The sequence below is a fragment of the Symsagittifera roscoffensis genome, unplaced genomic scaffold, assembly GCF_963678635.1.
Source record: "Symsagittifera roscoffensis unplaced genomic scaffold, txSymRosc1.1 SCAFFOLD_56, whole genome shotgun sequence".
Taxonomy (NCBI): domain Eukaryota; kingdom Metazoa; phylum Xenacoelomorpha; order Acoela; family Convolutidae; genus Symsagittifera; species Symsagittifera roscoffensis.
The window spans coordinates 26,908-39,772 of NW_026971278.1; the positions used below are offsets into that span (position 1 = coordinate 26,908).

Consider the following 12,865-nt stretch of genomic DNA (forward strand, 5'->3'; position numbering starts at 1 on the left):
GCAAACTTTGAAAGAAAAAGGGGCAAAAATGCATGTTTTGGACGTTTTTTGGAAAGTTTCGACCAACTAATTGCGTGTTTTCGGCGCACGCTCCCCTTCAAAATCAGTATATATCTGCACCAAGGAGACCCTACGGTTGGCGAGGGGGTCTAATCCCTGAAGCGGAAAGGGTGCGTCTGCTTCCGCCCTCTCCCCTTCCTAAATCTGCCTCTATCTTTGGGAGATTTAGTCCACCAACGAAAAATCATTAGGAAAACAAGACTGCTCGTTTATCAGGTCAAAGTCCTGAATGTTCCGACTGTCCCTTATAGGACCAAGTTGACATCCCCCCCCCCCCCCCCCAAAAAAAAAATCGTTACTTTTGGTTCTAAGTTAGAAATTTTCAGCCAATCAGAATCGAGCTTTTTACATGCAGTGCTTAGCAAATTTAATGCGATTTTAATGCTGGGGTGGAAGGTTTTAACTTGGTCTATCTGGGGAGAGAGGATGTTAACTTGATCCTTTTCAGTTAATATCGAATAGTTTTTGAGAAAAAAAATATTGAAAATCTATAAATTTTGCACAATATCAAAGTATAAATTTTGAGTCGTACAAAATTAATATGACAGATTAACTAGCCTCAATTCAATTTGGAACGATTTTGTTCCATCACGGGATAATTCACCACGCATAAATAATTCGCGTTACGCTCTCAGCCTTATGAATGAACTAGTTTAGTCCAGAATAACATAGCCAATTTGGCAATTTTCATAACCCTAGAACTTTACAAAAAAAAACATCGGAGGTAAACTATCTTATTACATTTGAACTAAGAAAGTCGATGTCTTCAATGGGGTATAAAGAATTTTCGTTGAAAACTATTATTTCGATTGGCGAAATTTGACCGAATAAAAAAACCACACCGAGCATAAATATTCCGTTATCTTCGAAAGTCGGAACAATAATCAATTTGAAACATGGCTGGAAAGTTGAAAAGGCCCTTTTTACGATCTACACCGATTTGAAAGTCTCCGACTAAACTGGACATTCGGTCGAGCATGATCCATATGTTCGGAATTAAAACATTTATCATGTATTTTATTCCGCTGCTATTTCACACTTTCTACTTTTCTAGAGCTTTATTTTCATAGGGGTGCAAATCTTATTATCATAGGTTTTGAATTTAACGCTATTTATGCACAAAATTTAGACCGTGTTGGTATCTTACCTTCCGGAACAGAAAATGTCCACAATCTCTGCTTTTGAGGACATTTGGCGCAGTTTTGATTGGTTTCCAGGTAACTAACAAAGCTTCAGACTAAACCTTATTTAACACAAATCAAGTTTATCGTTTCGAATAAAGTTTCAAATGCACGCAATGATCAAACATAACTTGTTATAAATATCAGAGAGTAAATTTAGAAAGTACAACCGGCGTCTTATAACTTCATGTCTTATTTCACTTAAGAAAATTCAGATCGCTTTCGGGTCTATCTTCTCTTTTATTCCGCCCAAATTCACAAACCTCAAAATATAAAAACAGAGAAGAAAACGCGGTCGCAATTTCAATTCTTATCTTATCCGTTGCAATTGAATTCCTCTGCCTAATATATTTTGAAAACTGCGTTGAGATTAGTGGATTGCTTTTAGGTCTTATTTGAGTGCATTAGATAAAGACCCACACTTTTATGGAGAACCAAAAATCGGGCTGGCAGATGGTAAAAAGGTCATTTTGAGACTAAAATGAATTAAAATAATTGGATCTACTTAACAATCGCCCTCTCTTTGGTATCTACTGAAGAATTGCCACCCCTGTAAATAAAACAGTAAATTAGCACTAGAGCGTTCTATTGAGATAACAAATAAAGCTTAAAGAATAAATTGAGATAAAAATTAAAGGTTGAAATAAAAATTGAGATAAAAAGGGTCATTTTGCTCCAATATTTTCTTTTAGGTCAATTAATTTCCAGGTTAAATCGGTTACTGATTTATTATGTATCTACCTGCTTTTGAAGTTTGTACCAAACCGTTATAACACTATTACAAGGCCAACAGTGCACTGGATATGCGCATAATTTAGGGTGTGTAGGCATCTGGAATCCAGAGACAAGTCTTTAAACCCGTCAAAATTTTGTCGGAACGAAAAAACAAAGAGAGATTAAAGAAAGCGTCCTTGTTGCGGAATCCGCTTACAATCCGCAAAGTACACAGTTTGGCCTCCTAATGACCACCATTCTGCAATTATTTTGGAAGTCTGACACTGTATTATATAAAATATTGTTATTTCAAACAGTTTCCAGACACGAAGAAAGTGAGGAAGATTTATTCTCGGAATTTTTTTTATTCTGATCATTTTTACAAAAATCTGGTCCCTCGTGGATCGATGTCTTGTTCTGTATGGAACTAGCCGTATCTGCACACCCTATAATGTTCTGCCACGAGTCTGCCTAAATTGCTCGTTTTTAAAATTTACGCGCACGGCGAATTCTCCCGCACTATAAATATGTTCCAAGCTGAGTTAAGGCAACTAATTAATTTTATTTTTTTTCCATACACGAATCAAATGGTAACACCTAATCTTCGGTTTCATCAGCTCAATATTCATAGTTTTGCAAATACTTAATTAGCCGAAAACGATTTGAGACCAATCAAATGGCAACCGAATGGTTCAGGATTTTTATTTGATACGGGCAGTCTTGTTTTGTGTTTAGAAATAAATTGTGAGGTAAAGAGAAACTCATATTTAATCTAAAAATTTTCCAATAAAATCCTCTGCATGGTACTAAGTAAATGAGGCGAAAGTACAATAAAAGTGAATACATTGGGACGACTGGATATGTTTGCAATACTGTGATTGCTTATAGTGTGATGCTACACAAACCTTAACAACAGAAAAACCTTCAAATTCAACTGAAATTTTAACTACACGAACGTTAGAACGACAACGAGGAAACGCTTGCCTTGTTGTTTCGACTTTCGATACGAAAGTAACGGAATATTTGTGCTCGGGGTGGGTTTTTATTTCTTCAGACAAATTTCGACTTTTTAACTAGCCATTTTTGACGGATTTTTTTATATCATTCGAAAGTCATTGTTGTCCTGAGCGTAAATTTGAAAAGATATTTCACCTGTGATCATTTTTCGTAAAGTTATGAGGGTTTAAAGATTGCCAATTTGGCCATTTTGACCAATTTGGGACAATTAACGCGCGATAAAATTCGTGCTATTAACGCGTAAGCGGAGATTTAATCCGTCTTCTAAATCGTTCCAAATTGGTTGAACGAAGCTTATTCGAAATAATTGATTTGTTACAAGGAACGAAATCTATCTTTTTGTACTTTAAATGGCGTGTGGGGTGATGATTTTCATAAAAAGTTTCAAATTTTAGAAAAAAAAATTTTCATTTTTTTTATTGCATTAAATTTTTTATGTTATTACTGATGCTCCATAAACCTTAAAAAGCAGTCGGAACATTCAGGGCTTCGACCTGATACGAGAAGTCTTGTTTTTATTTATTCTTATACAATTTTCGTCCATTAAATTCCAAAAATATTTGTCGTTTTTAGCTGTAGTTTTATTTGGCGATAGTTAGTTTTTCATATTGTTTGGAATTGTTGTAAAACAAATCATGAAAAGTAATCATTTCTTAAAAAAGCAAAAAATTTCAAAAGAAAAAACAAATAAATAAAAACAGAAAACAACTATGGAATTAATTAATCCATTATAGGAGGTTCTTTGGCAATATCATTATTGATTATGGTTACTTGTTTTAAGCTACTATATTTAGAGTAAGTAAAGTTACAAATCTTCATTTTCAAAAACAAACTGATGTGCTCTAACCTTATCTATTTTAATTGATTTTGTCCGCCAAAATTAATTTGAACAATGCATTACATTTAATGAAGCTTTTTAAAATTATATTGAGTAGAGTAGATAAAAAAATGCTTGAGTTTCTAGGTGGCCTTGAGTCATAATTTCTGTCTGAAAAATAGTTTTCACATGCGAAGGTTTTCTGAAATAGGTCATTTGCTCTTTTTAATTAGATCTGTCTGCTCCAACTTTTTGCAACTTTCTATACCTACTAAATCTGTTTTCCTGCCTTGAAAAATTGTGACAGTTCGCAATAACACTGCCATGCTGCAATTATTTTATGCATTTGACCCTCTGTTTTTATATCTAACTTGTAGTCACTTCTTACAGAACGAGCCGTAAAAACAATTTACGATAAAATGTTTTACGTATGAAAAGGAGAAGGAGTCAAAATTTTTGACAAAAAACATTTCGTTCGTATTTTCCGAAACAGCAATAATGAAACAGCAACAACCTAATCTAAGCGAAAGAAATATTCAATGTTATGATTTTTCATTTTTCGAGCCTGTAAAATGGATTAAGACATTTTTTTGAAGTAATAATTGACGTAGACGAGCTACTTAAAAATCATCATTTCAAAAAAATTGTGACAGTTAACAAAACTAAAGTTTTGGTCAAACACTTACTTTATAGAACGGGAAAATTGTGAAAGAACTGAATAACTAACATCAACAATTAGCAAATTCAAGAAAAAACACAATAATATACGGTAAAAATAATTCCACTTCATACGTCTCAACTCAAACTTAATTTTTCTCAAATCGATATCATAAAGTTTTTTGTTGATAATCCTTATTTTTTCTCAAATCGATATCATGAAATTTTTTTCTTAGTTATGAGTCATTTTTACATAATTGTTTTTACATAGTTCTTTTTACATAGGCAAGTTAAACTTGTCGTTACCCGATTTTCGAACTTTTCAAATTGAAGATCTTTTGTTCACTCTATCATCTCGTTCCCAACTAATACTTTAAGTCCCGAGATCATTTCTATTAAAGAATTAAAGGACTAAGTTTGTGAGATTTGTAAACTCATGGCAACTGTTGATACTTTTTCAGTAGCTTTGGCGTTTACCAAAATTTTGAATCCCTTTAACTTCTCCCTTAGGGTACCAAGTAATGAACTGCCATCCCCTACAAAAAATCTCAATTGTTGAACATATGTAAATTTTGTACCTAAAAATGAATCTCTCCCAAAAGGGAGGAGGAAAAGGATTGAGAAAATAGTTAAAGAGATCCAAACTTTTTCTTTAATATAAAGAAGTTATTAAAATTAAACTATGAAATAACTATGAAACTATGAATATGAAAATTAAACTATTCATGAAATAACTATGAAACTATTCAACTAAATGGGTGACAAAATTATAATTTTGTCTAGAAAATCGGATTGAAATGTTCGTTGTAAGAAAAGCAGAAAAAATTTGGAGATAAGAAAATTCAAAAAAAAATTGAAACAATTGCAAAAAACCGGCATACAACTTCTCAGGCTTTCAATATTTTTCAAACTGCAAATTTCGACTGAAACTGCTACTTCCATTTATTTCGAAAGAATCATCAAAAGAATTTAGCTCTTTTCTGCTTAAAAATAGCTAATGAAAACCTTATCTTGTTTTTTCTTCGATTTTTCATCAACCAGATAGAAACCATCTAAGGAGCCGCCAAGTACATTTCTGAGGACTGTGGATTAACATATGATTAGCGGATTGAGCTATGCGAAACAGTAACAGCAATCTATGAATTACAAAAATTCCTCACACTAAGCAGAAAAGAATTCCGGATATGTTGAGACTATCTAATTTTACCAAGACAGAGTCCGAAAGCTTTCAAGAATAATTATTGTTAATTGTTATTAAACGGGAAAAATCAATTTATAATCCTCCTGTAAATAGACCAAGTAAAGATATTCTGAGAGAAAATGTAAGACTGTACAAGACAGCTTGTACACCAAGGCAAAGCCTTGAATGTTCTGATTGCACTTTAAGGCCAATTCTAAAGTTTTGTGGCCAAAAAACTGTCGAAATAACAAAAAAAGATAATAATTTCGTTCCATTTTTTAAAACTTATTCCCCACACGCTGATGTAAACTATTAAAAGGATCAATTAGTGTTTTGAATCCTATTGTAATACGACCAAATTACATGTCTCAATTCCATTTGGAACGCATTAATCAGCCGCTTACGCGTGTTAGAAGATTGCATTATATATGGCCAAAATTGCAAATTTCTAACCCCCTAACATAAAGAAAATGATTGAAGTTTAAAAACTTTGAGGTCAAGACAACAAAACTTTTCAGATGGTACAAAAATTTTGCCACAAATGCTTGAAAATCCCGAAAGTTGACAAAAAAAACCACCCCAAGCATAAATACTCCACACTCTCTTCAAAAGTCGAAACAAAAAAATAATTGTTTATTGAGTTCAAATTCTGCAGCAAAAAACAAAAACCAGACATGATATTTAAATGCTAACGGTTGGTGGACACAGCAAAGATGGCAGGTTCCAATCAACTACTAATCAGCACTTAGCAACGACAGATGATTGACGAGGCTCAATGAACTAATTTTTACTAAACTACACATTACACATCCACACCGCTCATAAACTAGTTATTTATACGATTAATTAATCTGGGTGACGATTCCCCTCGTTATGGAGGGACCGAATATTGGAAATTGATTTCAGTTATTTTCACCCAATCAGATTGGAGAAATCAAAAACTTTAAAGCAATCGCAAAAAAATTAATTTGAGGCCATTAGGCTTCTGGTTCATTATAAAATTATCAGATTGCAGATACATGGGTTTTTTTGGGTGTTTTACAAACACCGATTTGGAAATTTTGTAAGCAAAGCATCAAATTTATTGAAACTTCACTGACTGTGCATTCTTCATTTCATTTTCGGCTATTTTGTTTTACTTCGGTTCACTGCAAAAACTGCTCATCAAATGAGAGCTTCTATTGATTCTGACCTACTGAAATTTTTTTGTTTGATCACTTTGTCATGGAAATAGCCTTTAAACTGGATGAGAAACCTTTCAGTTTTTTCTTTCAAATCTAAAAGTCTGGATAAAAAAGTGATAGGCTACAAAATTTGTAGAGAAAAAAAATCACAAATACATCCAGAAACGAAATTGAGCTTGCCACCACCACTTTTGATTCAAATTTGAATGACTATGATGAAAACCAAATGAAGCAAAAACCAAAAAAAAATCCAAAAAATTGTTTATGTCAATAAAAAGGGCAACAAAAGCCCAATATCCAAAAGAAAATTGCCTGCACCATTAGAAACTCAACAAAAAGCCCTGGGAATGCTATAAAAAAGGCAAGTTTTCAAAAAATCATTTTCTGCAGAAGTAAGCAGAGAAAAAGCAGACAGGCAATAATATAAATTAGTCAAAATTTTCTGATCGTAAAAAATTTTCTAGTCTCAACTCGAATCAAACTCCCGGGCTTTGTCATCTCACGCATGGGAATTACAGCAAGTTAGAAAAAGAATTGAAACTTTGAGCTATCGGAAGCAAGCCGACAGACGATAGTCCGAAAAAGCACAAAAACATTGTTTCAAAAAAGGGCTCGACCGGATTCGAACTGCAAGCTTTTTCCATCTAGAGTTGTTGTTTTTACCACTCTGCCAGATGCACCGGATGATTTTTCGGATTTGAATTTATAGTTAACAAAGGTAACAAAACCGAAAACACATGAGCAGAAACCCTACATGCCGAAAAAACTCTTCATGCCCCTTCAGGAAACGCTTCATGCCCTTTTCCCCTCACAGCCTACACCCGCGCATAAAAACTTTTGAACGTAACGACGCAAAGAGGCACCATGTTAATATTGCTTCAGCCGAAATTTATCGAGCCGACAAAAAAACCAATATATTGAAAAAGCAAATTAACAAATTGCGCTGGTAAATTACATCCAAAGTGAAAAGAAAAAATAGGTTCGGTCGAATTTTTAGAATGCTAAAGCCGTGAGAATTGCTCAAAGGTGAAAAAATTTTAAAGCTCCTGAATGTGACAACTAAGCTGACATTGGTAGGCCGAATTTTTTGATCCGGAATTTCTACCGCTTGAAAGAAAAACTGGTTTTGGTCAGATTCAAAAACAAGACCTTTGCCGTACCAGGCGTATCCGTTACCACCCGGCTAAGTGTACAAGAGACACCAAATAAATTGCATTCACTGTGAAGCAAGGCACACCAGGAGTTTAATGAGTCCTGTGGACAAAGTTGTTTTCGGGAAAATTAAGTCCAGTGCCCGATTGTAATAACCTTGCTTATCGCAAGACTAAAGAAGAGTATATAATCTCATTAAAAACCGAAATAATAATTTTAAATGATTTATCAAACTACATCCCGAGTAAATTATTCGCATTTAAAACAGCTCGAACGAAAGTTATTTGTAGACAATGAACAAACTTTACACAATAACATTACAAACAAGACTAATTTCTCAAAAGTGTTACGACTTTCGTTTTTCTTTCTCCAGACAAATTTCAAATTTTCACGTGGCTATTTTTTCAATTTTTTTTCTACATCATTCGGAGCTTAAGTTTGAGACGATGTTTCAGCAGTGATTGTTTCTCGTAAAGTTATGATTTTAAAGATGGGAAAATTGAGCAATTGGGGACGACGCAAAAGAGGCACCATGTTAATATTGCTTCAGCCAAAATTTATCGAGCCGACAAAAAAACCAATATATTGAAAAAGCAAATTAACAAATCGCGCTGGTAAATTACATCCAAAGTGAAAAGAAAAAATAGGTTCGGTCGAATTTTTAGAATGCTAAAGCCGTGAGAATTGCTTAAAGCTGAAAAAATTTTAAAGCTCCTGAATGTGACAACTAAACTGACATTGGTAGGCCGAATTTTTTGATCCGGAATTTCTACCGCTTGAAAGAAAAACTGGTTTTGGTCAGATTCAAAAACAAGACCTTTGCCGTACCAGGCGTATCCGTTACCACCCGGCTAAGTGTACAAGAGACACCAAATAAATTGAATTCACTGTGAAGCAAGGCACACCAGGAGTTTAATGAGTCCTGTGGACAAAGTTGTTTTCGGGAAAATTAAGTCCAGTGCCCGATTGTAATAACCTTGCTTATCGCAAGACTAAAGAAGAGTATATAATCTCATTAAAAACCGAAATAATAATTTTAAATGATTTATCAAACTACATCCCGAGTAAATTATTCGCATTTAAAACAGCTCGATTGAAAGTTATTTGTAGACAATGAACAAACTTTACACAATAACATTACAAACAAGACTAATTTCTCAAAAGTGTTACGACTTTCGTTTTTCTTTCTCCAGACAAATTTCAAATTTTCACGTGGCTATTTTTTCAAATTTTTTTCTACATCATTCGGAGCTTAAGTTTGAGACGATGTTTCAGCAGTGATTGTTTCTCGTAAAGTTATGATTTTAAAGATGGGAAAATTGAGCCATTGGGGACAAATAACGGGTCGAGACATACGTCGTGCTACTAACGCGTAAGCGGAGATTTAATCCAGATTAGAAAATGCTCTAAGTGGGATTGAGGCATACTCTTTGGTCTATTTAATACTTTTATCTAAGCAAAATTTATTTTTTTTGTACTTTGAAAGCGTGTGAGGGGACGATTTTCAAAAAAATATATATTCTTGTTTGATTTTCATATCAAACATTTTTTTTTTGAAAAATTGTTTTAAAATTCAATCAATTTAGCTAATTTCCATAGACCAAAAATTGCAGTCTAAACATTCAAGGCTTAAACTTTGATGAGCCTTGGGGGCTTAAGCCTGAAATTCTTTTTTTTTCTGGTGCCGTCTAATTTGCTTGTCGTCTAATTTTTAAGGCAACACTTAAACTGTTTGGCGCTGAGCATAATATGGTCGAACCTGTAACCTCCAAGCTAGATCTAACTGAAAGTATTCCCTCTTATATGCTTGTGCCGGGCAGTATATTTACTTTATCCTACTATATTCGGCCAAAAATACGCGGCAAAACACAGGGCACTTGTCCATTATTATCTCCCCCCCCCCCCCCCAGCTTAAAACCGAACATTGTAAGTTCTCATGCTATTTTTTTAGCATTACGGGGGCTTTGATTCGCTAGCGGTTTTAGTTCGAAAAAGGCAAACAAATTATTAAAGGTGGATCTTTTGGATTTATGAAAAAAGGCAAAAACAATGAAAACTTACCTCTTACAAGAAAATTAGTAAAAGAATGAATAGTTCAACTGGTTCTATCAAGTGTACCATATAATTAACTCTTCAATATTTGTTCAGGCACAAGAATGGTTTTTACAGACTTAATTAATAAAAAGTGATTATCAGATAGATATTTTTGAAATTGAAAACTACTAAAACTTGATTACCGTAAACGCTAAGTTGAGGAATTATTCAGCAAAATTATTCTGTTATTTCCTCCTGAGAACTCTACCTGCGATATTTAATGTAGGACGTTAATCCAGTTGTTTGAAGTCTGTCACTCTGGCTAAAATGAAGTTTGAGAAATTTTGAGCGAGGAATGGGTTGAAAGGACACTTGACCAGATAAAAGAAAATCTATTCAAACCTTTCTTGAATTATTGATTGGACGGACCTCAAAGAAAACTATAATACTGCCAATTTAATCCACAGGAATTACCTGCAAATTTTCATTACAATAAAACAGTTGGGAGTCGGTAAAGATTGTAATAACGGGTTAAAATTGACAACGCAGGCATTGCCTATATACTCCCCTGGAACATTAATCAATATTTTGAGTTTGTTTTTCTCTATAAGCAACTTAGAAAACAGTTCTGGGAAAACAGAGTTGATAAACCTACGCCACAGCTTGAAATAGGCTGTGAAATAGTTGACATACCAACAACGCTGTTGAAATAAAAGGGTCCGTCTCTTTAGCTTTTGCTCGCAAAAAATAAGAAAAGTATGTAACAAACAATATTTATCTGTTGTAGCTGAAAACAAACATCAAATTGTAGATTCATGAGTGCCGCATCGAAAAATTGGACAAAAAAACTGAATTAAAAAAGGCCTGAGATTTCGTCAACTAACCCCTCCCCCCACCCATAGCAAAATTCAAAAAACAAATAAAAACTCGAAGCAAGGAATATATTTTGTGCATGCGAACCTATAAATTAGTCCTTTGACCATATTAAACTAGGTCATTAAGCAATAACCGCTGGGTATTTTGTTCACAATAGTACTATAGTTTCTGATATCAATATATTGTAAAGTTTATAGTCGTAGGCGTAAATCTATTCGCAGCTTTCGGCCAAAAATCGAACTGCCCGGGTTGACCAAAACTTCTTATCATACAATTTCCATATATGAGAAACTTCTTGTCATACAATTTCGTACAATTCCATACGTACAGAAAATTGTATGAAAACTCAATGACAAGCATTTTTCCATATATGAAAATTGTATGATAGGTGTTTTCCCATAAACCAAAAATTTTGATTTTTTCTTTATTCTTTTGGTTTCTGAAAATTTTTCGGTTGTGTTTGTAACCGAACACAAATGACAACGACCTTGGTTACTCAAAACACCGAAGGTCGGACGGTCTTGCATTTACAATGCATAGAAAACGACCTGAATTTGGCTGTCTTTCACAATTCACATAACAAAAGTAACAAACTTTTATTTTTTGGCAAAATTTTTTAATGATGATTATTTTAAGTTTTTGAATTTTCAATTTATCAAACATTGATCAAGTCATAAATTAACACTCCATACAAAAGAAATAAGAATTTTCAGCGTTTTTGAAAAAAAAAATTTAAGTGAAAAGAAAATAAAAGCCAATTTTATCGTATCCAGGACTACGTTATGCACACAAAATATTAAATTTCGCATGCAAAAAAAAAATTTGCGAAAAATGTTTGTTTGCGTACGAATTTCGATTTGCGGTTGAAAAAAAAAACAAAAAAAATTTTTGGCCAAATTTTCAAAATTACTTGCCGTCAAAAAATGCCAGTCATACAATTTCCATATATGGGAATTGTATGATAAGCATTTTTTTCAAAAAACGAAAACCTCAGTTTTTTTATCACCAGGCTGTTTTATTAGAATCAAACAGCCACAGAAATAAGTTTATACCAATTTTCAACCATTTTTAGAAATTGTATGAAATTTGTATGACAAGCATTTTTCCACACACTTGATGTATGGAATTGTATGATAAGCATTTTCGGTTTATGGAGGTCAACCCGGGTGTTTACATAATGGAATGAAACCCTTCAGGTAGTATAGTAAATGTGACTGTACGGCTAAAACAACATTTTCTCTAAAATGATTTTTGCAAAAAAGTCTAATAGGCCTTTTCTCTCAATCCACTCATCCAAGTTGCTACATTTGGTCCGATACTTTATTGAACACCACAACTACTGAAGTTATATTTTCCCCCTTAATATACATTTTGCTATTGCACTATGCTAGAGCAAGACTGCTCGTATGTGTTGAGGTCACACCTCTAGGTCACACAGAGTAATTGAAGCGAATCAGTTTGGTGGTCAATCTGATTTAACTCAGACAAGGTCAACTAGTGATCACAAACGATTAAATTACTCAGTAATTATTTAACTGGTACTTTTGTGATACTTAGTTTGTCATGTCATTTACATTCACTTTCTCAATTCATTCTTCAACAAACACTACCTTTTCTTCATTCTCAGTTCAAATCTCAGATTTTATCTCAGTTTCTAACCCCATCTCTTAAACCTAGGGACATTCTAGTACTCGAAGCAGTGGGTGGAACGAAACAAGTGAGCCAGGAGCAAAGAAGCAAGGGTGCTTCAAGTGTGGTGAATCTGGACATTTTGCAATGAGTGCAAGCAAGGGAGGACAGGGTTCCTCAGTTGCTGTGCTACAACTTCAATAAAGGGAGATGACCTCAAGGATACGGGGTGGTGCACTGGTCAACTGGTACTCGACAGGGCTGTCTTTTTGTTTTAGCTTTGAGCACTGGAACGAAAGAACAACTGTGGAGAACTACAACGTCACTACCGGCTACAGCTTTCATTTGCAGAAGACGGGGCAGC

General features: G+C 33.9%; 1 protein-coding gene across 3 annotated transcripts in view; it reads right to left on the reverse strand.

Moving 5' to 3' along the window:
- The window catches only part of LOC134856290 (neuronal acetylcholine receptor subunit non-alpha-2-like), a 33,120-nt gene extending 22,739 nt beyond the window's left edge, over positions 1–10,381 (reverse strand). The window contains exon 1 of one of the 3 annotated variants that reach the window (XM_063872636.1): positions 10,265–10,381. The gene's annotated coding sequence lies outside the window, so the exon portion shown is untranslated. Of the gene's footprint in view, positions 1–1,207; positions 1,601–10,199 lie in introns of those variants that run through there. The other 2 variants (XM_063872637.1, XM_063872638.1) reach the window with 2 other exon arrangements.
- Positions 10,382–12,865: the final 2,484 nt, after the last annotated feature.